Consider the following 23,112-nt stretch of genomic DNA (forward strand, 5'->3'; position numbering starts at 1 on the left):
CTGTCAACGGCCATCCTAAGCCTGAACGTGCCTGCTCTCCTCAGATCGCAGACTACTGCCCGGCAGTTACCGGCATGTGTGACTGGCTGGCAATCCAAGGTGCCATTGACATTTTGCTCTGTTGCCGCCTTCCTCTCCGATTAATAAAAATATTTATTGATGCTTAAATTCACAATATACAAGGTGTGAAGATGTCAACGGCCATCCTAAGCTTAACTCGCCTGCTCTCGTCAGATCGCAGACTGGTACAGATCTTAGGGCCCGGTAGGTACCGGCATGGGACACTGGCTGGGAATCCCGGCTGCCGTTGACATTTTGCTCTGTTGCCGCCTTCCGTTCCGATTCCGAAAAGGATTTATTGATGCTTAAATGCACAGTATACAAAGTGTGAAGCTGTCAACGGCCATCCTAAGCTGAACGCGCCTGCTCTCGTCAGATCGCAGACTGCAACCCAGCTTAGGGCCCGGTAAGTACCAGCATGGGAGACTGGCTGGGAATCCCAGGTGTCGTTGACATTTTGCTCTGTTGTCGCCTTCCGTTCCGATTCCGAAAAGGATTTATTGATGCTTAAATGCACAGTATACAAAGTGTGAAGCTGTCAACGGCCATCCTAAGCTGAACGCGCCTGTTCTCGTCAGATCGCAGACTGCTAGCTAGCTTAGGGCCTGGAAAGTACCAGCATGGGAGACTGGCTGGGAATCCCGGGTGCAGTTGACAATTTAATCTGTTGCCGCCTTCCGCTTCGATTCGGAAAATTATTTATTGATGCTTAAATCCCCAATATAAAGGGGGTGAAGCTGTCAACGGCCATCCTAAGCAGAACGCGCCTGCTCTCGTCAGATTGCAGACTGATACCCAGCTTAGGGCCTGGTAAATACCAGCATGGGAGACTGGCTGGGAATCCCAGGTGTCGTTGACATTTTGCTCTGTTGCCGCCTTACGCTCCGATTCCGAAAAGGATTTATTGATGCTTAAATCCACAGTATACAGGGTGTGAAGATGTCTATGGCCATCCTAAGCTGAATGCGCCTGTTCTCGTCAGATCGCAGACTGCTACCCAGCTTCGGGCCTGGTAAGTACCAGCATGGGAGACTGGCTGGGAATCCCGGGTGCAGTTGCCATTTTGCTCTGTTTCTGCTCCGATTCCGAAAATTATTTATTGATGCTTAAATCCACAGTATACAAAGTGTGAAGCTGTCAACGGCCATCCTAAGCTGAATGCGCCTGCTCTCGTCAGATCGCAGACTGCTACCCAGCTTAGGGCCTGGTAAGTACCAGCATGGGAGACTGGCTGGGAATCCCAGATGCAGTTGACATTTTAATCTGTTGACGCTTTCCGCTCCGATTCGGAAAAGGATTTATTGATGCTTAAATCCACAATACACAGGGTGTGAAGCTGTCAACGGCCATCCTAAGCCTGAACGTGCCTGCTCTCCTCAGATGGCAGACTACTGTCCGGCAGTTACCGGCATGGGTGACTGGCTGGCAATCCAAGGTGCCATTGACATTTTGCTCTGTTGCCGCCTTCCTCTCCGATTAATAAAAATATTTATTGATGCTTAAATTCACAATATACAAGGTGTGAAGATGTCAACGGCCATCCTAAGCTGAACGCGCCTGCTCTCGTCAGATCGCAGACTGCTACCCAGCTTAGGGCCCAGTAAGTAACGGCATGGGAGACTGGCTGGGAATCCCGGGTGCAGTTGACATTATGCTCTGTTGCGCCTTCTGTTCCGATTCCGAAAAGGATTTATTGATGCTTAAATGCACAGTATAAAAAGCATGAAGCTGTCAATGGCCATCCTAAGCTGAACGCGCCTGCTCTCGTCAGATCGCAGACTGCTACCCAGCTTAGGGCCCAGTAAGTACCGGCATGGGAGACTGGCTGGGAATCCCGGGTGCAGTTGACATTTTGCTCTGTTGCCGCCTTCCGTTCCGATTCCGAAAAGGATTTATTGATGCTTAAATGCACAGTATAAAAATCATGAAGCTGTCAATGGCCATCCTAAGCTGAACGCGCCTGCTTTCGTCAGATCGCAGACTGCTACCTAGCTTAGGGCCCGGTAAGTACTGGCATGGGAGACTGGCTGGGAATCCCAGGTGTCGTTGACATCTTGCTCTGTTGCCGCCTTTCGCTCCGATTCCGAAAAGGATTTATTGATGCTTAAATCCACAGTATACAGGGTGTGAAAATGTCTACGGACATCCTAAGCTGAATGCGCTTGTTCTTGTCAGATCGCAGACTGCTACCCAGCTTCGGGCCTGGTAATTACCGGCATGGGAGGCTGGCTGGGAATCCCGGGAGCAGTTGACATTTTGCTCTGTTTCTGCTCCGATTCCGAAAATTATTTATTGATGCTTAAATCCACAGTATACAAAATGTGAAGCTTACAACGGCCATCCTAAGCTGAACAGGCCTGCTCTCGTCAGATCGCAGACTGCTACCCAGCTTTGGGCCCGGTAAGTACCAGCATGGGAGACTGGCTGGGAATCCCAGGTGTTGTTGACATTTTGCTCTGTAACCGCCTTCCGCTTCGATTCCGAAAAGGATTTATTGATGCTTAAATCCACAGTATACAGGGTGTGAAGCCGTCTACGGCTATCCTAAGCTGAATGTGCATGTTCTTGTCAGATCGCAGACTGCTGCCCGGCAAGTACGGGCATGGGAGACTGGCTGGCAATCCAAGGTGCTATTGACATTTTGCTCTGTTGCCGCCTTCCTCTCCGATTCCGAAAAGGATTTATTGATGCTTAAATGCACAGTATAAAAAGCATGAAGCTGTCAATGGCCATCCTAAGCTGAACGCGCCTGCTCTCGTCAGATCGCAGACTGCTACCCAGCTTAGGGCCCGGTAAGTACTGGCATGGGAGACTGGCTGGGAATCCCAGGTGCCGTTGACATTTTGCTCTATTGCTGCCTTCCGCTCCGATTCCAAAAAGAATTTATTGATGCTTAAATCCACAGTATACAAGGTGTGAAGCTGTTGACGGCCATCCTAAGCTTATTGATGCCTAAATGCACAGTATAAAGGGCGAGAAGCTGTCAACGGCCATCCTAAGCTGAACGCGCCTGCTCTCGTCAGATCGCCGCCTTCCGCTCCGATTCGGAAAAGGATTTATTGATGCTTAAATCCACAATACACAGGGTGTGAAGCTGTCAACGGCCATCCTAAGCCTGAACGTGCCTGCTCTCCTCAGATCGCAGACTGCTGCCCGGCAGTTACCGGCATGGGAGGCTGGCTGGCAATCCAAGGTGCCATTGACATTTTGCTCTGTTGCCACCTTCCTCTCCGATTAAAAAATTATTTATTGATGCTTAAATCCACAATATACAAAGTGTGAAGATGTCAACGGCCATCCTAAGCTGAACGCGCCTGCTCTCGTCAGATCGCAGACTGCTACCCAGCTTAGGGCCCAGTAAGTACCGGCATGGGAGACTGGCTGGGAATCCCGGGTGCAGTTGACATTATGCTCTGTTGCCGCCTTCCATTCCGTTTCCGAAAAGGATTTATTGATGCTTAAATGCACAGTATAAAAAGCATGAAGCTGTCAATGGCTATCCTAAGCTGAACGCGCCTGCTCTCGTCAGATCGCAGACTGGTACAGATCTTAGGGCCCGGTAAGTACTGGCATGGGACACTGGCTGGGAATCCCGGCTGCCGTTGACATTTTGCTCTGTTGCCGCCTTCCGTTCCGATTCCGAAAAGGATTTATTGATGCTTAAATGCACAGTATACAAAGTGTGAAGCTGTCAGCGGCCATCCTAAGCTGAACGCGCCTGCTCTCGTCAGATCGCAGACTGCTACCCAGCTTAGGGCCTGGTAAGTACCAGCATGGGAGACTGGCGTGGAATCCCGGGTGCAGTTGACATTTTAATCTGTTGCCGCCTTCCGCTCCTATTCGGAAAAGGATTTATTGATGCTTAAATGCACAGTACAAAGGGCGTGAAGCTGTTAACGGCCATCCTAACCTGAACGCGCCTGCTCTCGTCAGATCGCAGACTGCTACCCAGCTTAGGGCCCGGTAAGTACCAGCATGGGAGACTGGCTGGGAATCTCAGGTGTTGTTGACATTTTGCTCTGTAGCTCTGTAGACATTTTGCTCCGATTCCGAAAAGGTTTTATTAAATCCACAATATACAGGGTGTGAAGCCGTCTACGGCTATCCTAAGCTGAATGCGCCTGTTCTTGTCAGATCTCAGACTGCTGCCCGGCAAGTACGGGCATGGGAGACTGGCTGGCAATCCAAGGTGCTATTGACATTTTGATCTGTTGCCGCCTTCCTCTCCGATTAAAAAAAATATTTATTGATGCTTAAATCCACAGTATACAAAGAGTGAAGATGTCAACGGCCATCCTAAGCTGAACGCGCCTGCTCTCGTCAGATCGCAGACTGCTACCCAGCTTAGGGCCCGGTAAGTACTGGCATGGGAGACTGGCTGGGAATCCCGGGTGCCGTTGATATTTTGCTCTATTGCTGCCTTCCGCTCCGATTCCGAAAAGAATTTATTGATGCTTAAATCCACAGTATACAAGGTGTGAAGCTGTCGACGGCCATCCTAAGCTTAACGCGCCTGCTCTCGTCAGATCGCAGACTGGTACAGATCTTAGGGCCCGGTAAGTACCGGCATGGGACACTGGCTGGGAATCCCGGCTGCCGTTGACATTTTGCTCTGTTGCCGCCTTCCGTTCCAATTCCGAAAAGGATTTATTGATGCCTAAATGCACAGTATAAAGGGCAAGAAGCTGTCAACGGCCATCCTAAGCTGAACGCGCCTGCTCACGTCAGACTGCTACCCAGCTTAGGGCTCGGTAAGTACCAGCATGGGAGACTGGCTGGGAATCCCAGGTGTCGTTGACATTTTGCTCTGTTGCCGCCTTCCGCTCCCATTCCGAAAAGGATTTATTGATGCTTAAATCCACAGTAAACAGGGTTTGAAGATGTCTACGGCCATCCTAAGCTGAATGCGCCTGTTCTCGTCAGATCGCAGACTGCTACCCAGCTTAGGGCCTGGTAAGTACCAGCATGGGAGACTGGCTGGGAATCCCAGGTGCAGTTGACATTTTAATCTGTTGCCGCCTTCCGCTCCGATTCGGAAAAGCATTTATTGATGCTTAAATCCACAATATACAGGGTGTGAAGCTGTCAACGGCCATCCTAAGCCTGAACGTGCCTGCTCTCCTCAGATCGCAGACTGTTGCCCGGCAGTTACCGGCATGGGAGACTGGCTGGCAATACAAGGTGCCATTGACATTTTGCTCCGTTGCCGCCTTCCTCTCCGATTAATAAAAATATTTATTGATGCTTAAATCCACAATATACAAGGCGTGAAGCTGTCAACGGCCATCCTAAGCTGAACACGCCTGCTCTCGTCAGATCGCAGACTGCTACCCAGCTTAGGGCCTGGTAAGTACCAGCATGGGAGACTGGCTGGGAATCCCGGGTGCAGTTGACATTTTAATCTGTTGCCGCCTTCCGCTCCGATTCGGAAAAGGATTTATTGATGCTTAAATCCACAATATACAGGGTGTGAAGCTGTCAACGGCCATCCTAAGCCTGAACGTGCCTGCTCTCCTCAGATCGCAGACTGCTGCCCGGCAAGTACGGGCATGGGAGACTGGCTGGCAATCCAAGGTGCTATTGACATTTTGCTCTGTTGCCGCCTTCCTCTCCGATTCCGAAAAGGATTTATTGATGCTTAAATGCACAGTATAAAAAGCATGAAGCTGTCAATGGCCATCCTAAGCTGAACGCGCCTGCTCTCGTCAGATCGCAGACTGCTACCCAGCTTAGGGCCCGGTAAGTACTGGCATGGGAGACTGGCTGGGAATCCCGGGTGCCGTTGACATTTTGCTCTATTGCTGCCTTCCGCTCCGATTCCGAAAATAATTTATTGATGCTTAAATCCACAGTATACAAGGTGTGAAGCTGTCGACGGCCATCCTAAGCTTAACGTGCCTGCTCTTGTCAGATCGCAGACTGGTACAAATCTTAGGGCCCGGTAAGTACCGGCATGGGACACTGGCTGGGAATCCCGGCTGCCGTTGACATTTTGCTCTGTTGCCGACTTACGTTCCGATTCCGAAAAGGATTTATTGATGCTTAAATGCACAGTATAAAGTGCGAGAAGCTGTCAACGGCCATCCTAAGCTGAACGTGCCTGCTCTCGTCAGATCGCAGACTGCTACCTAGCTTAGGGCCCGGTAAGTACCAGCATGGGAGACTGGCTGGGAATCCCTGGTGTCGATGACATTTTGCTCTGTTGCCGCCTTCCGTTCCGATTCCGAAAAGGATTTATTGATGCTTAAATGCACAGTATACAAAGTGTGAAGCTGTCAACGGCCATCCTAAGCTGAACGCGCCTGTTCTCGTCAGATCGCAGACTGCTACCCAGCTTCGGGCCTGGTAAGTACCAGCATGGGAGACTGGCTGGGAATCCCGGGTGCAGTTGACATTTTGCTCTGTTTCTGCTCCGATTCCGAAAATGATTTATTGATGCTTAAATCCACAGTATACAAAGCGTGAAGCTGTCAACGGCCATCCTAAGCTGAACGCGCCTGCTCTCGTCAGATCGCAGACTGCTACCCAGCTTAGGGCCTGGTAAGTACCAGCATGGGAGACTGGCTGGGAATCCCGGGTGCAGTTGACATTTTAATCTGTTGCCGCCTTCCGCTACGATTCGGAAAAGGATTTATTGATGCTTAAATCCACAATATACAGGGTGTGAAGCTGTCAACGGCCATCCTAAGCCTGAACGTGCCTGCTCTCCTCAGATCGCAGACTGCTGCCCGGCAGTTACCGGCATGGGAGACTGGCTGGCAATCCAAGGTGCCATTGACATTTTGCTCTGTTGCCGCCTTCCTCTCCGATTAAAAAAATATTTATTGATGCTTAAATCCACAATATACAAGGCTTGAAGATGTCAACGGCCATCCTAAGCTGAACGCGCCTGCTCTCGTCAGATTGCAGACTGCTATCCAGCTTAGGGCCCAGTAATTACCGGCATGGGAGACTGGCTGGGAATCCCGGGTGCAGTTTACATTATGCTCTGTTGCCGCCTTCCGTTCCGATTCCGAAAAGGATTTATTGATGCTTAAATGCACAGTATAAAAAGCATGAAGCTTTCAATGGCCATCCTAAGCTGAACGCGCCTGCTCTCGTCAGATCGCAGACTGCTCTAGCTTAGGGCCCGGTAGGTACTGGCATGGGAGACTGGCTGGGAATCCCGGTTGCCGTTGAAATTTTGCTCTATTGCTGCCTTCCGCTCCGATTCCGAAAATAATTTATTGATGCTTAAATCCACAGTATACAAGGTGTGAAGCTGTCGACGGCCATCCTAAGCTTAACTCGCCTGCTCTCGTCAGATCGCAGACTGGTACAGATCTTAGGGCCCGGTAAGTACCGGCATGGGACACTGGCTGGGAATCCCGGCTGCCGTTGACATTTTGCTCTGTTGCCGCCTTCCGTTCCGATTCTGAAAAGGATTTATTGATGCTTAAATGCACAGTATACAAAGTGTGAAGCTGTCAACGGCCATCCTAAGCTGAACGCTCCTGCTCTTGACAGATCGCAGACTGATACCCAGCTTAGGGCCTGGTAAGTACCAGCATGGGAGACTGGCTGGGAATCCCGGCTGCCGTTGACATTTTGCTCTGTTGCCGCCTTCCGTTCCGATTCCGAAAAGGATTTATTGATGCCTAAATGCACAGTATAAAGGGCGAGAAGCAGTCAACGGCCGTCCTAAGCTGAACGCGCCTGCTCTCGTCAGATCGCAGACTGCTACCCAGCTTAGGGCCCGGTAAGTACCAGCATGGGAGACTGGCTGGGAATCCCGGGTGCAGTTGACATTTTGCTCTGTTGCCGCCTTCCGTTCCGATTCTGAAAAGGATATATTGATGCTTAAATGCACAATATAAAAATCAAGAAGCTGTCAACGGCCATCCTAAGCTGAACGCGCCTGCTCTCGTCAGATCGCAGACCGCTACCCAGCTTAGGGCCCGGTAAGTACCAGCATGGGAGACTGGCTGGGAATCCCTGGTATCGATGACATTTTGCTCTGTTGCCGCCTTCTGTTCCGATTCCGAAAAGGATTTATTGATGCTTAAATGCACAGTATACAAAGTGTGAAGCTGTCAACGGCCATCCTAAGCTGAACGCGCCTGCTCTCGTCAGATCGCAGACTGCTACCCAGCTTAGGGCCTGGTAAGTACCAGCATGGGAGACTGGCTTGGAATCCCGGGTGCAGTTGACATTTTAATCTGTTGCCGCCTTCCGCTTCGATTCGGAAAATTATTTATTGATGCTTAAATCCACAATATAAAGGGGTTGAAGCTGTCAACGGCCATCCTAAGCTGAACGCGCCTGCTCTCGTCAGATCGCAGACTGATACCCAGCTTAGGCCCTGGTAAGCACCAGCATGGGAGACTGGCTGGGAATCCCAGGTGTCGTTGACATTTTGCTCTGTTGCCGCCTTACGCTCCGATTCCGAAAAGGATTTATTGATGCTTAAATCCACAGTATACAGGGTATGAAGATGTCTATGGCCATCCTAAGCTGAATGCGCCTGTTCTCGTCAGATCGCAGACTGCTACCCAGCTTCGGGCCTGGTAAGTACCAGCATGGGAGACTGGCTGGGAATCCCGGGTGCAGTTGACATTTTGCTCTTTTTCTGCTCCGATTCCGAAAATTATTTATTGATGCTTAAATCCACAGTATACAAAGTGTGAAGCTGTCAACGGCCATCCTAAGCTGAACGCGCCTGCTCTCGTCAGATCGCAGACTGCTACCCAGCTTAGGGCCTGGTAAGTACCAGCATGGGAGACTGGCTGGGAATCCCGGGTGCAGTTGACATTTTAATTTGTTGCTGCCTTCCGCTCCGATTCGGAAAAGGATTTATTGATGCTTAAATCCACAATACACAGGGTGTGAAGCTGTCAACGGCCATCCTAAGCCTGAACGTGCCTGCTCTCCTCAGATCACAGACTGCTGCCCAGCAGTTACCAGCATGGGAGACTGGCTGGCAATTCAAGGTGCCATTGACATTTTGCTCTGTTGCTGCCTTCCTCTCCGATTAATAAAAATATTTATTGATGCTTAAATCCACAATATACAAGGCGTGAAGATGTCAACGGCCATCCTAAGCTGAACGCGCCTGCTCTCGTCAGATCGCAGACTGCTACCCAGCTTAGGGCCCAGTAATTACCGGCATGGGAGACTGGCTGGGAGTCCCGGGTGCAGTTGACATTATGCTCTGTTGCCGCCTTCTGTTCCGATTCCGAAAAGGATTTATTGATGCTTAAATGCACAGTATAAAATGCATGAAGCTGTCAATGGCCATCCTAAGCTGAACGCGCCTGCTCTCGTCAGATCACAGACTGCTACCCAGCTAAGGGCACAGTAAGTACCAGCATGGGAGACTGGCTGGGAATCCCGGGTGCAGTTGACATTTTAATCTGTTGCCGCCTTCCGCTCCGATTCCGAAAAGGATTTATTGATGCTTAAATGCACAGTATAAAAAGCATGAAGCTTTCAATGGCCATCCTAAGCTGAACGCGCCTGCTCTCATCAGATCGCAGACTGCTCTAGCTTAGGGCCCGGTAGGTACTGGCATGGGAGACTGGCTGGGAATCCCGGTTGCCGTTGACATTTTGCTCTATTGCTGCCTTCCGCTCCGATTCCGAAAATAATTTATTGATGCTTAAATCCACAGTATACAAGGTGTGAAGCTGTCGACGGCCATCCTAAGCTTAACGCGCCTGCTCTCGTCAGATCGCAGACTGGTACAGATCTTAGGGCCCGGTAAGTACCGGCATGGGACACTGGCTGGGAATCCCGGCTGCCGTTGACATTTTGCTCTGTTGCCGCCTTCCGTTTCCGATTCCGAAAAGGATTTATTGATGCTTAAATGCACAGTATACAAAGTGTGAAGCTGTCAACGGCCATCCTAAGCTGAACGCGCCTGCTCTCGACAGATCGCAGACTGATACCCAGTTTGGGGCCTGGTAAGTTCCAGCATGGGAGACTGGCTGGGAATCCCGGCTGCCGTTGACATTTTGCTCTGTTGTCGCCTTCCGTTCCGATTCCGAAAAGGATTTATTGATGCCTAAATGCACAGTATAAAGGCCGAGAAGCTGTCAACGGCCATCCTAAGCTGAACGCGCCTGCTCTCGTCAGATTGCAGACTGCTACCCAGCTTAGGGCCCGGTAAGTACCAGCATGTGAGACTGGCTGGGAATCCCGGGTGCAGTTGACATTTTGCTCTGTTGCCGCCTTCCGTTCCGATTCCGAAAAGGATATATTGATGCTTAAATGCACAATATAAAAATCAAGAAGCTGTCAACGGCCATCCTAAGCTGAACGTGCCTGCTCTCGTCAGATCGCAGACTGCTAGCCAGCTTAGGGCCCTGTAAGTACCAGCATGGGAGACTGGCTGGGAATCCCAGGTGTCGTTGACATTTTGCTCTGTTGCCGCCTTCCGTTCCGATTCCGAAAAGGATTTATTGATGCTTAAATGCACAGTATACAAAGTGTGAAGCTGTCAACGGCCATCCTAAGCTGAACGCGCCTGCTCTCGTCAGATTGCAGACTGCTACTCAGCTTAGGGCCTGGTAAGTACCAGCATGGGAGACTGGCTGGGAATCCCGGGTGCAGTTGACATTTCAATCTGTTGCCGCCTTCCGCTTCGATTCGGAATATTATTTATTGATGCTCAAATCCACAATATAAAGGGCGTGAAGCTGTCAACGGCCATCCTAAGCTTAACGCGCCTGCTCTCGTCAGATCGCAGACTGATACCCAGCTTAGGGCCTGGTAAGTACCAGCATGGGAGACGGGCTGGGAATCCCAGGTGTCGTTGACATTTTGCTCTGTTGCCGCCTTACGCTCCGATTCCGAAAAGGATTTATTGATGCTTAAATCCACAGTATACAGGGTGTGAAGATGTCTATGGCCATCCTAAGCTGAATGCGCCTGTTCTCGTCAGATCGCAGACTGCTACCCAGCTTCGGGCCTGGTAAGTACCAGCATGGGAGACTGGCTGGGAATCCCGGGTGCAGTTGCCATTTTGCTCTGTTTCTGCTCCGATTCCGAAAATTGTTTATTGATGCTTAAATCCACAGTATACAAAGTTTGAAGCTGTCAACGGCCATCCTAAGCTGAACGCGCCTGCTCTCGTCAGATTGCAGACTGCTATCCAGCTTAGGGCCTGGTAAGTACCAGCATGGGAGACTGGCTGGGAATCCCAGGTGCAGTTGACATTTTAATCTGTTGCCGCCTTCCGCTCCGATTCGGAAAAGGATTTATTGATGCTTAAATCCACAATACACAGGGTGTGAAGCTGTCAACGGCCATCCTAAGCCTGAACGTGCCTGCTCTCCTCAGATCGCAGACTACTGCCCGGCAGTTACCGGCATGGGAGACTGGCTGGCAATCCAAGGTGCCATTGACATTTTGCTCTGTTGCCGCCTTCCTCTCCGATTAATAAAAATATTTATTGATGCTTAAATTCACAATATACAAGGCGTGAAGATGTCAACGGCCATCCTAAGCTGAACGCGCCTGCTCTCGTCAGATCGCAGACTGGTACAGATCTTAGGGCCCGGTAAGTACCGGCATGGGACACTGGCTGGGAATCCCGGCTGCCGTTGACATTTTGCTCTGTTGCCGCCTTCCGTTCCGATTCCGAAAAGGATTTATTGATGCTTAAATGCACAGTTTACAAAGTGTGAAGCTGTCAACGGCCATCCTAAGCTGAACGCGCCTGCTCTCGACAGATCGCAGACTGATACCCAGCTTAGGGCCTGGTAAGTACCAGCATGGGAGACTGGCTGGGAATCCCGGCTGCCGTTGACATTTTGCTCTGTTGCCGCCTTCCGTTCCGATTCCGAAAAGGATTTATTGATGCCTAAATGCACAGTATAAAGGGCGAGAAGCTGTCAGCAGCCATCCTAAGCAGAACGCGCCTGCTCTCGTCAGATCGCAGACTGCTACCCAGCTTAGGGCCCGGTAAGTACCAGCATGGGAGACTGGCTGGGAATCCCAGGTGCAGTTGACATTTTGCTCTGTTGCCGCCTTCCGTTCCGATTCCGAAAAGGATATATTGATGCTTAAATGCGCAATATAAAAATCAAGAAGCTGTCAATGGCCATCCTAAGCTGAACGCGCCTGCTCTCGGCAGATCGCAGACTGCTACCCAGCTTAGGGCCCGGTAAGTACCAGCATGGGAGACTGGCTGGGAATCCCAGATGTCGTTGACGTTGTGCTTTGTTGCCGCCTTCCGTTCTGATTCCGAAAAGGATTTATTGATGCTTAAATGCACAGTATACAATGTGTGAAGCTGTCAACGGCCATCCTAAGCTGAACGCGCCTGCTCTGGTCAGATCGCAGACTGCTACCCAGCTTAGGGCCTGGTAAGTACCAGCATGGGAGACTGGCTGGGAATCCCGGGTGCAGTTGACATTTTAATCTGTTGCCGCCTTCCGCTTCGATTCGGAAAATTATTTATTGATGCTTAAATCCACAATATAAAGGGCGTGAAGCTGTCAACGGCCATCCTAAGCTGAACGCGCCTGCTCTCGTCAGATCGCAGACTGATACCCAGCTTAGGGCCTGGTAAGTACCAGCATGGGAGACTGGCTGGGAATCCCAGGTGTCGTTGACATTTTGCTCTGTTGCCGCCTTACGCTCCGATTCCGAAAAGGATTTATTGATGTTTAAATCCACAGTATACAGGGTGTGAAGATGTCTATGGCCATCCTAAGCTGAATGCGCCTGTTCTCGTCAGATCGCAGACTGCTACCCAACTTCAGGCCTGGTAAGTACCAGCATGGGAGACTGGCTGGGAATCCTGGGTGCAGTTGCCATTTTGCTCTGTTTCTGCTCCGATTCCGAAAATTGTTTATTGATGCTTAAATCCACAGTATACAAAGTGTGAAGCTGTCAACGGCCATCCTAAGCTGAACGTGCCTGCTCTTGTCAGATCGCAGACTGCTACCCAGCTTAGGGCCTGGTAAGTACCAGCATAGGAGACTGGCTGGGAATCCCAGGTGCAGTTGACATTTTAATCTGTTGCCGCCTTCCGCTCCGATTCGGAAACGGATTTATTGATGCTTAAATCCACAATACACAGGGTGTGAAGCTGTCAACGGCCATCCTAAGCCTGAACGTGCCTGCTCTCCTCAGATCGCAGACTACTGCCCGGCAGTTACCGGCATGGGAGACTGGCTGGCAATCCAAGGTGCCATTGACATTTTGCTCTGTTGCCGCCTTCCTCTCCGATTAATAAAAATATTTATTGATGCTTAAATTCACAATATACAAGGCGTGAAGATGTCAACGGCCATCCTAAGCTGAACGCGCCTTCTCTCGTCAGATCGCAGACTGCTACCCAGCTTAGGGCCCAGTAAGTACCGGCATGGGAGACTGGCTGGGAATCCCGGGTGCAGTTGACATTTTGCTCTGTTGCCGCCTTCCGTTCCGATTCCGAAAATGATTTATTGATGCTTAAATGCACAGTATAAAAAACATGAAGCTGTCAATGGCCATCCTAAGCTGAACGCGCCTGCTTTCGTCAGATCGCAGACTGCTACCTAGCTTAGGGCCCGGTAAGTACTGGCATGGGAGACTGGCTGGGAATCCCGGTTGCCGTTGACATTTTGCTCTATTGCTGCCTTCCGCTCCAATTCCGAAAATAATTTATTGATGCTTAAATCCACAGTATACAAGGTGTGAAGCTGTCGACGGCCATCCTAAGCATAATGCGCCTGCTCTCGTCAGAATGCAGACTGGTACAGATCTTAGGGCCCGGTAAGTACCGGCATGGGACACTGGCTGGGAATCCCGGCTGCCGTTGACATTTTGCTCTGTTGCCGCCTTCCGTTCCGATTCCGAAAAGGATTTATTGATGCCTAAATGCACAGTTTAAAGGGCGAGAAGCTGCCGACGGCCATCCTAAGCTGAACGCGCCTGCTCTCGTCAGATCGCAGACTGCTACCCAGCTTAGGGCCCGGTAAGTACCAGCATGGGAGACTGGCTGGGAATCCAGGGTGCAGTTGACATTTTAATCTGTTGCCGCCTTCCGCTTCGATTCGGAAAATTATTTATTGATGCTTAAATTCACAATATAAAGGGCGTGAAGCTGTCAACTGCCATCCTAAGCTAAACGCGTCTGCTCTCTTCAGATCGCAGACTGCTACCCAGCTTAGGGCCCGGTAAGTACCAGCATGGGAGACTGGCTGGGAGTCCCAGGTGTTGTTGACATTTTGCTCTGTAGCCGCCTTCCGCTCCGATTCCGAAAAGGATTTATTGATGCTTAAATCCACAGTATACAGGGTGTGAAGCCGTCTACGGCTATCCTAAGCTGAATGTGCCTGTTCTTGTCAGATCGCAGACTGCTGCCCGGCAAGTACGGGCATGGGAGACTGGCTGGCAATCCAAGGTGCTATTGACATTTTGCTCTGTTGCCGCCTTCCTCTACGATTCCGAAAAGGATTTATTGATGCTTAAATGCACAGTATAAAAAGCATGAAGCTGTCAATGGCCATCCTAAGCTGAATGCGCCTGCTCTCGTCAGATCGCAGACTGCTACCCAGCTTAGCGCCCGGTAAGTACTGGCATGGGAGACTGGCTGGGAATCCTGGGTGCCGTTGACATTTTGCTCTATTGCTGCCTTCCGCTCCGATTCCGAAAATAATTTATTGATGCTTAAATCCACAGTATACAAGGTGTGAAGCTGTCGACGGCCATCCTAAGCTTAACGCGCCTGCTCTCGTCAGATCGCAGACTGGTACAGATCTTAGGGCCCGGTAAGTACCGGCATGGGACACTGGCTGGGAATCCCGGCTGCCGTTGACATTTTGCTCTGTTGCCGCCTTCCGTTCCGATTCCGAAAAGGATTTATTGATGCCTAAATGCACAGTTTAAAGGGCGAGAAGCTGCCGACGGCCATCCTAAGCTGAACGCGCCTGCTCTCGTCAGATCGCAGACTGCTACCCAGCTTAGGGCCCGGTAAGTACCAGCATGGGAGACTGGCTGGGAATCCCAGGTGTCGTTGACATTTTGCTCTGTTGCCGCCTTCCGCTCCGATTCCGAAAAGGTTTTATTGATGCTTAAATCCACAGTATACAGGGTGTGAAGATGTCTATGGCCATCCTAAGCTGAATGCGCGTGTTCTCGTCAGATCGCAGACTGCCACCCAGCTTCGGGCCTGGTAAGTACCAGCATGGGAGACTGGCTGGGATTCCCGGGTGCAGTTGACATTTTGCTCCGATTCCGAAAATTATTTATTGATGCTTAAATCCACAGTATACAAAGTGTGAAGCTGTCAACGGCCATCCTAAGCTGAACACGCCTGCTCTCGTCAGATCGCAGACTGCTACCCAGCATAGGGCCTGGTAAGTACCAGCATGGGTGACTGGCTGGGAATCCCGGGTGCAGTTGACATTTTAATCTGTTGCCGCCTTCCGCTCCGATTCGGAAAAGGATTTATTGATGCTTAAATCAACAATATACAGGGTGTGAAGCTGTCAACGGCCATCCTAAGCCTGAACGTGCCTGCTCTCCTCAGATCGCAGACTACTGCCCGGCAGTTACCGGCATGGGAGACTGGCTGGCAATCCAAGGTGCCATTGACATTTTGCTCTGTTGCCGCCTTCCTCTCCGATTAATAAAAATATTTATTGATGCTTAAATTCACAATATACAAGGCGTGAAGATGTCAACGGCCATCCTAAGCTGAACGCGCCTGCTCTCGTCAGATCGCAGACTGCTACCCAGCTTAGGGCCCAGTAAGTACCGGCATGGGAGACTGGCTGGGAATCCCGGGTGCAGTTGACATTATGCTCTGTTGCCGCCTTCCGTTCCGATTCCGAAAAGGATTTATTGATGCTTAAATGCACAGAATACAGGGTGTGAAGCTGTCAACGGCCATCCTAAGCTGAACGCGCCTGCTCTCGTCAGATCGCAGACTGATACCCAGCTTAGGGCCTGGTAAGTACCAGCATGGTAGACTGGCTGGAATCCCGGGTGCAGTTGACATTTTAATCTGTTGCCGCCTTCCGCTCCGATTCGGAAAAGGATTTATTGATGCTTAAATCCACAATATACAGGGTGTGAAGCTGTCAACGGCCATCCTCAGCTGAACGTGTCTGCTCTCCTCAGATCGCAGACTGCTGCCCGGCAGATACCGGCGTGGGAGACTGGCTGGCAATCCAAGGTGCCATTCACATTTTGCTCTGTTGTCGCCTTCCTCTCCGATTAATAAAAATATTAATTGATGCTTAAATCCACAGTATACAAAGTGTGAAGCTGTCAACGGCCATCCTAAGCTGGACGCGCTTGCTCTCGTCAGATTGCAGACTGTTACCCAGCTTAGGGCCTGGTAAGTACCAGCATGGGAGACTGGCTGGGAATCCCGGGTGCAGTTGACATTTTAATCTGTTGCCGCCTTCCGCTCTGATTCGGAAAAGGATTTATTGATGCTTAAATGCACAGTATAAAGGGCGTGAAGCTGTCAACGGCCATCCTAAGCTGAACGCGCTTGCTCTCGTCAGAACGCAGACTGCTACCCAGCTTAGGGCCCGGTAAGTATCAGCATGGGAGACTGGCTGGGAATCCCAGGTGTTGTTGACATTTTGCTCTGTAGCCGCCTTCCGCTCCGATTCCGAAAAGGATTTATTGATGCTTAAATCCACAGTATACAGGTTGTGAAGCAGTCTACGGCTATCCTAAGCTGAATGTGCCTGTTCTTGTCAGATCGCAGACTGCTGCCCGGCAAGTACGGGCATGGGAGACTGGCTGGCAATCCAAGGTGCTATTGACATTTTGCTCTGTTGCCGCCTTCCTCTCTGATTCCGAAAAGGATTTATTGATGCTTAAATGCACAGTATAAAAAGCATGAAGCTGTCAATGGCCATCCTAAGCTGAACGCGCCTGCTCTCGTCAGATCGCAGACTGCTACCCAGCTTAGAGCCCGGTAAGTACTGGCGTGGGAGACTGGCTGGGAATCCCGGGTGTCGTTGACATTTTGCTCTGTTGCCGCCTTACGCTCCAATTCCGAAAAGGATTTATTGATGCTTAAATCCACAGTATACAGGGTGTGAAGATGTCAACGGCCATCCTAAGCTGAATGCGCCTGTTCTCGTCAGATCGCAGACTGCTACCCAGTTTCGGGCCTGGTAAGTACCAGCATGGGAGACTGGCTGGGAATCCCGGGTGCAGTTGACATTTTAATCTGTTGCTGCCTTCCGCTTCGATTCGGAAAAGGATTTGTTGATGCTTAAATCCACAATGCACAGGGTGTGAAGCTGTCAATGGCCATCCTAAGCCTGAACATGCCTGCTCTCCTCAGATCGCAGACTGCTCCCTGGCAGTTACCAGCATGGGAGACTGGCTGGCAATTCAAAGTGCCATTGACATTTTGCTCTGTTGCCGCCTTCCTCTCCGATTAATAAAAATATTTATTGATGCTTAAATCCACAATATACAAGGCGTGAAGATGTCAACGGCCATCCTAAGCAGAACGCGCCAGCTCTCGTCAGATCGCAGACTGCTACCCAGCTTAGGGCCCAGTAATTACCGGCATGGGAGACTGGCTGGGAATCCCGGGTGCAGTTGACATTTTGCTCTGTTGCCGCCTTCCGTTCCGATTCCGAAAAGGATTTATTGATGCTTAAATGCACAGTATAAAAAGCATGAAGCTGTCAATGGCCTACCTAAGCTGAACGCGCCTGCTCTCGTCAGATCGCAGACTGCTACCCAGCTAAGGGCACAGTAAGTACCAGCATGGGAGACTGGCTGGGAATCCCGGGTGCAGTTGACATTTTAATCTGTTGCTGCCTTCCGCTCCGATTCCGAAAAGGATTTATTGATGCTTAAATGCACAGTATAAAAAGCATGAAGCTGTCAATGGCCATCCTAAGCTGAACGCGCCTGCTCTCGTCAGATCGCAGACTGCTCTAGCTTAGGGCCCGGTAGGTACTGGCATGGGAGACTGGCTGGGAATCCCGGTTGCCGTTGACATTTTGCTCTATTGCTGCCTTCCGCTCCGATTCCGAAAATAATTTATTGATGCTTAAATCCACAGTATACAAGGTGTGAAGCTGTCGACGGCCATCCTAAGCTTAACGCGCCTGCTCTCGTCAGATCGCAGACTGGTACAAATCTTAGGGCCCGGTAAGTACCGGCATGGGACACTGGCTGTGAATCCCGACTGCCGTTGACATTTTGCTCTGTTGCCGCCTTCCGTTCCGATTCCGAAAAGGATTTATTGATGCTTAAATGCACAGTATACAAAGTGTGAAGCTGTCAACGGCCATCCTAAGCTGAACGCGCCTGCTCTCGTCAGATCGCAGACTGCTACCCAGCTTAGGGCCCGGTAAGTACCAGCATGGGAGACTGGCTGGGAATCCCGGGTGCAGTTGACATTTTGCTCTGTTGCCGCCTTCCGTTCCGTTCCGATTCCGAAAAGGATATATTGATGCTTAAATGCACAATATAAAAATCAAGAAGCTGTCAACGGCCATCCTAAGCTGAACGTGCCTGCTCTCGTCAGATCGCAGACTGCTACCCAGCTTAGGGCCCGGTAAGTACCAGCATGGGAGACTGGCTGGGAATCCCAGGTGTCGTTGACATTTTGCTCTGTTGCCGCCTTCCGTTCCGATTCTGAAAAGGATTTATTGATGCTTAAATGCACAGTATACAAAGTGTGAAGCTGTCAACAGCCATCCTAAGCTGAACGCGCCTGCTCTCGTCAGATCGCAGACTGCTACCCAGCTTAGGGCCTGGTAAGTACCAGCATGGGAGACTGGCTGGGAATCCCGGGTCTAGTTGACATTTTAATCTGTTGCCGCCTTCCGCTTCGATTCGGAATATTATTTATTGATGCTTAAATCCACAATATAAAGGGCGTGAAGCTGTCAACAGCCATCCTAAGCTGGACGCGCCTGCTCTCGTCAGATCGGAGACTGATACCCAGCTTAGGGCCTGGTAAGTACCAGCATGGGAGACTGGCTGGGAATCCCAGGTGTCGTTGACATTTTGCTCTGTTGCCGCCTTACGCTCCGATTCCGAAAAGGATTTATTGATGCTTAAATCCACAGTATACAGGGTGTGAAGATGTCTATGGCCATCCTAAGCTGAATGCGCCTGTTCTCGTCAGATCGCAGACTGCTACCCAGCTTCGGGCCTGGTAAGTTCCAGCATGGGAGACTGGCTGGGAATCCCGGGTGCAGTTGCCATTTTGCTCTGTTTCTGCTCCGATTCCGAAAATTGTTTATTGATGCTTAAATCCACAGTATACAAAGTGTGAAGCTGTCAACGGCCATCCTAAGCTGAACGCGCCTGCTCTCGTCAGATCGCAGACTTTTACCCAGCTTAGGGCCTGGTAAGTACCAGCATGGGAGACTGGCTGGGAATCCCAGGGGCAGTTGACATTTTAATCTGTTGCTGCCTTCCGCTCCGATTCGGAAAAGGATTTATTGATGCTTAAATCCACAATACACAGGGTGTGAAGCTGTCAACGGCCATCCTAAGCCTGAACGTGCCTGCTCTCCTCAGATCGCAGACTACTGTCCGGCAGTTACCAGCATGGGAGACTGGCTGGCAATCCAAGGTGCCATTGACATTTTGCTCTGTTGCCGCCTTCCTCTCCGATTAATAAAAATATTTATTGATGCTTAAATCCACAATATACAAGGCGTGAAGATGTCAACGGCCGTCCTAAGCTGAACGCGCCTGCTCTCGTCAGATCGCAGACTGCTACCCAGCTTAGGGCCCAGTAATTACCGGAATGGGAGACTGGCTGGGAATCCCGGGTGCAGTTGACATTATGCTCTGTTGCTGCCTTCCGTTCCGATTCTGAAAAGGATTTATTGATGCTTAAATTCACAGTATAAAAAGCATTAAGCTGTCAATGGCCATCCTAAGATGTACGCGCCTGCTCTCGTCAGATCGCAGACTGCTACCCAGCTAAGGGCACAGTAAGTACCAGCATGGGAGACTGGCTGGGAATCCCGGGTGCAGTTGACATTTAAATCTGTTGCCGCCTTCCGCTCCGATTCCGAAAAGGATTTATTGATACTTAAATGCACAGTATAAAAAGCATGAAGCTGTCAATGGCCATCCTAAGCTGAACGCGCCTGCTCTCGTCAGATCGCAGACTGCTCTAGCTTAGGGCCCGGTAGGTACTGGCATGGGAGACTGGCTGGGAATCCTGGTTGCCGTTGACATTTTGCTCTATTGCTGCCTTCCGCTCCGATTCCGAAAAGAATTTATTGATGCTTAAATCCACAGTATACAAGGTGTGAAGCTGTCGACGGCCATCCTAAGCTTAACGCGCCTGCTCTCGTCAGATCGCAGACTGGTACAGATCTTAGGGCCCGGTAAGTACCGGCATGGGACACTGGCTGGGAATCCCGGCTGCCGTTGACATTTTGCTCTGTTGCCGCCTTCCGTTCCGATTCCGAAAAGGATTTATTGATGCTTAAATGCACAGTATACAAAGTGTGAAGCTGTCAACGGCCATCCTAAGCTGAACGCGCCTGCTCTCGACAGATCGCAGACTGATACCCAGCTTAGGGCCTGGTAAGTACCAGCATGGGAGACTGGCTGGGAATCCCGGCTGCCGTTGACATTTTGCTCTGTTGCCGCCTTCCGTTCCGATTCCGAAAAGGATTTATTGATGCCTAAATGCACAGTATAAAGGGCGAGAAGCTGTCAACAGCCATCCTAAGCAGAACGCGCCTGCTCTCGTCAGATCGCAGACTGCTACCCAGCTTAGGGCCCGGTAAGTACCAGCATGGGAGACTGGCTGGGAATCCCGGGTGCAGTTGACATTTTGCTCTGTTGCCGCCTTCCGTTCCGATTCCGAAAAGGATATATTGATGCTTAAATGCACAATATAAAAATCAAGAAGCTGTCAACGGCCATCCTAAGCTGAACGCGCCTGCTCTCGTCAGCTCGCAGACTGCTACCCAGCTTAGGGCCCGGTAAGTACCAGCATGGGAGACTGGCTGGGAATCCCAGGTGTCGTTGACATGTTGCTCTGTTGCCGCCTTCCGTTCCGATTCCGAAAAGGATTTATTGATGCTTAAATGCACAGTATACAAAGTGTGAAGCTATCAACGGCCATCCTAAGCTGAACGCGCCTGCTCTCGTCAGATCGCAGACTGCTACCCAGCTTAGGGCCTGGTAAGTACCAGCATGGGAGACTGGCTGGGAATCCCGGGTGCAGTTGACATTTTAATCTGTTGCCGCCTTCCGCTTCGATTCGGAAAATTATTTATTGATGGTTAAATCCACAATATAAAGGGCGTGAAGCTGTCAACGGCCATCCTAAGCTGAACGCGCCTGCTCTCGTCAGATCGCAGACTGATACCTGGCTTAGGGCCTAGTAAGTACCAGCATGGGAGACTGGCTGGGAATCCCAGGTGTCGTTGACATTTTGCTCTGTTGCCGCCTTACGCTCCGATTCCGAAAAGGATTTATTGATGCTTAAATCCACAGTATACAGGGTGTGAAGATGTCTATGGCCATCCTAAGCTGAATGCGCCTGTTCTCGTCAAATCGCAGACTGCTACCCAGCTTCGGGCCTGGTAAGTACCAGCATGGGAGACTGGCTGGGAATCCTGGGTGCAGTTGCCATTTTGCTCTGTTTCTGCTCCGATTCCGAAAATTGTTTATTGATGCTTAAATCCACAGTATACAAAGTGTGAAGCTGTCAACGGCCATCCTAAGCTGAACGCGCCTGCTCTTGTCAGATCGCAGACTGCTACCCAGCTTAGGGCCTGGTAAGTATCAGCATGGGAGACTGGCTGGGAATCCCAGGTGCAGTTGACATTTTAATCTGTTGCCGCCTTCCGCTCCGATTCGGAAAAGGATTTATTGATGCTTAAATCCACAATACACAGGGTGTGAAGCTGTCAACGGCCATCCTAAGCCTGAACGTGCCTGCTCTCCTCAGATCGCAGACTACTGCCCGGCAGTTACCGGCATGGGAGACTGGCTGGCAATCCAAGGTGCCATTGACATTTTGCTCTGTTGCCGCCTTCCTCTCCGATTAATAAAAATATTTATTGATGCTTAAATTCACAATATACAAGGCGTGAAGATGTCAACGGCCATCCTAAGCTGAACGCGCCTTCTCTCGTCAGATCGCAGACTTCTACCCAGCTTAGGGCCCAGTAAGTACCGGCATGGGAGACTGGCTGGGAATCCCGGGTGCAGTTGACATTTTGCTCTGTTGCCGCCTTCCGTTCCGATTCTGAAAAGGATATATTGATGCTTAAATGCACAATATAAAAATCAAGAAGCTGTCAACGGCCATCCTAAGCTGAACGCGCCTGCTCTCGTCAGATCGCAGACCGCTACCCAGCTTAGGGCCCGGTAAGTACCAGCATGGGAGACTGGCTGGGAATCCCTGGTATCGATGACATTTTGCTCTGTTGCCGCCTTCTGTTCCGATTCCGAAAAGGATTTATTGATGCTTAAATGCACAGTATACAAAGTGTGAAGCTGTCAACGGCCATCCTAAGCTGAACGCGCCTGCTCTCGTCAGATCGCAGACTGCTACCCAGCTTAGGGCCTGGTAAGTACCAGCATGGGAGACTGGCTTGGAATCCCGGGTGCAGTTGACATTTTAATCTGTTGCCGCCTTCCGCTTCGATTCGGAAAATTATTTATTGATGCTTAAATCCACAATATAAAGGGGTTGAAGCTGTCAACGGCCATCCTAAGCTGAACGCGCCTGCTCTCGTCAGATCGCAGACTGATACCCAGCTTAGGCCCTGGTAAGCACCAGCATGGGAGACTGGCTGGGAATCCCAGGTGTCGTTGACATTTTGCTCTGTTGCCGCCTTACGCTCCGATTCCGAAAAGGATTTATTGATGCTTAAATCCACAGTATACAGGGTATGAAGATGTCTATGGCCATCCTAAGCTGAATGCGCCTGTTCTCGTCAGATCGCAGACTGCTACCCAGCTTCGGGCCTGGTAAGTACCAGCATGGGAGACTGGCTGGGAATCCCGGGTGCAGTTGCCATTTTGCTCTGTTTCTGCTCCGATTCCGAAAATTGTTTATTGATGCTTAAATCCACAGTATACAAAGTGTGAAGCTGTCAA

At 50.5% G+C, this 23,112-nt stretch overlaps 11 pseudogenes; all 11 read left to right on the forward strand.

Moving 5' to 3' along the window:
* The first annotated feature begins 395 nt into the window (after window positions 1–395).
* LOC130331967 (5S ribosomal RNA) lies at window positions 396–515 on the forward strand (annotated as a pseudogene).
* Window positions 516–2,781: 2,266 nt separating this feature from the next.
* On the forward strand, window positions 2,782–2,901 carry LOC130336429 (5S ribosomal RNA; annotated as a pseudogene).
* Window positions 2,902–4,343: 1,442 nt separating this feature from the next.
* On the forward strand, window positions 4,344–4,463 carry LOC130317985 (5S ribosomal RNA; annotated as a pseudogene).
* Window positions 4,464–5,335: 872 nt separating this feature from the next.
* LOC130352719 (5S ribosomal RNA) lies at window positions 5,336–5,455 on the forward strand (annotated as a pseudogene).
* A 273-nt stretch (window positions 5,456–5,728) lies between these two features.
* On the forward strand, window positions 5,729–5,848 carry LOC130315651 (5S ribosomal RNA; annotated as a pseudogene).
* Window positions 5,849–6,529: 681 nt separating this feature from the next.
* LOC130349919 (5S ribosomal RNA) lies at window positions 6,530–6,649 on the forward strand (annotated as a pseudogene).
* Window positions 6,650–8,730: 2,081 nt separating this feature from the next.
* Window positions 8,731–8,850, forward strand: LOC130349930 (5S ribosomal RNA; annotated as a pseudogene).
* Window positions 8,851–12,538: 3,688 nt separating this feature from the next.
* LOC130325276 (5S ribosomal RNA) lies at window positions 12,539–12,658 on the forward strand (annotated as a pseudogene).
* A 5,641-nt stretch (window positions 12,659–18,299) lies between these two features.
* On the forward strand, window positions 18,300–18,419 carry LOC130352598 (5S ribosomal RNA; annotated as a pseudogene).
* An 87-nt stretch (window positions 18,420–18,506) lies between these two features.
* LOC130330209 (5S ribosomal RNA) lies at window positions 18,507–18,626 on the forward strand (annotated as a pseudogene).
* A 2,284-nt stretch (window positions 18,627–20,910) lies between these two features.
* On the forward strand, window positions 20,911–21,030 carry LOC130352678 (5S ribosomal RNA; annotated as a pseudogene).
* Window positions 21,031–23,112: the final 2,082 nt, after the last annotated feature.

This window comes from Hyla sarda, chromosome 1 (genome assembly GCF_029499605.1).
Source record: "Hyla sarda isolate aHylSar1 chromosome 1, aHylSar1.hap1, whole genome shotgun sequence".
NCBI lineage: Eukaryota > Metazoa > Chordata > Amphibia > Anura > Hylidae > Hyla > Hyla sarda.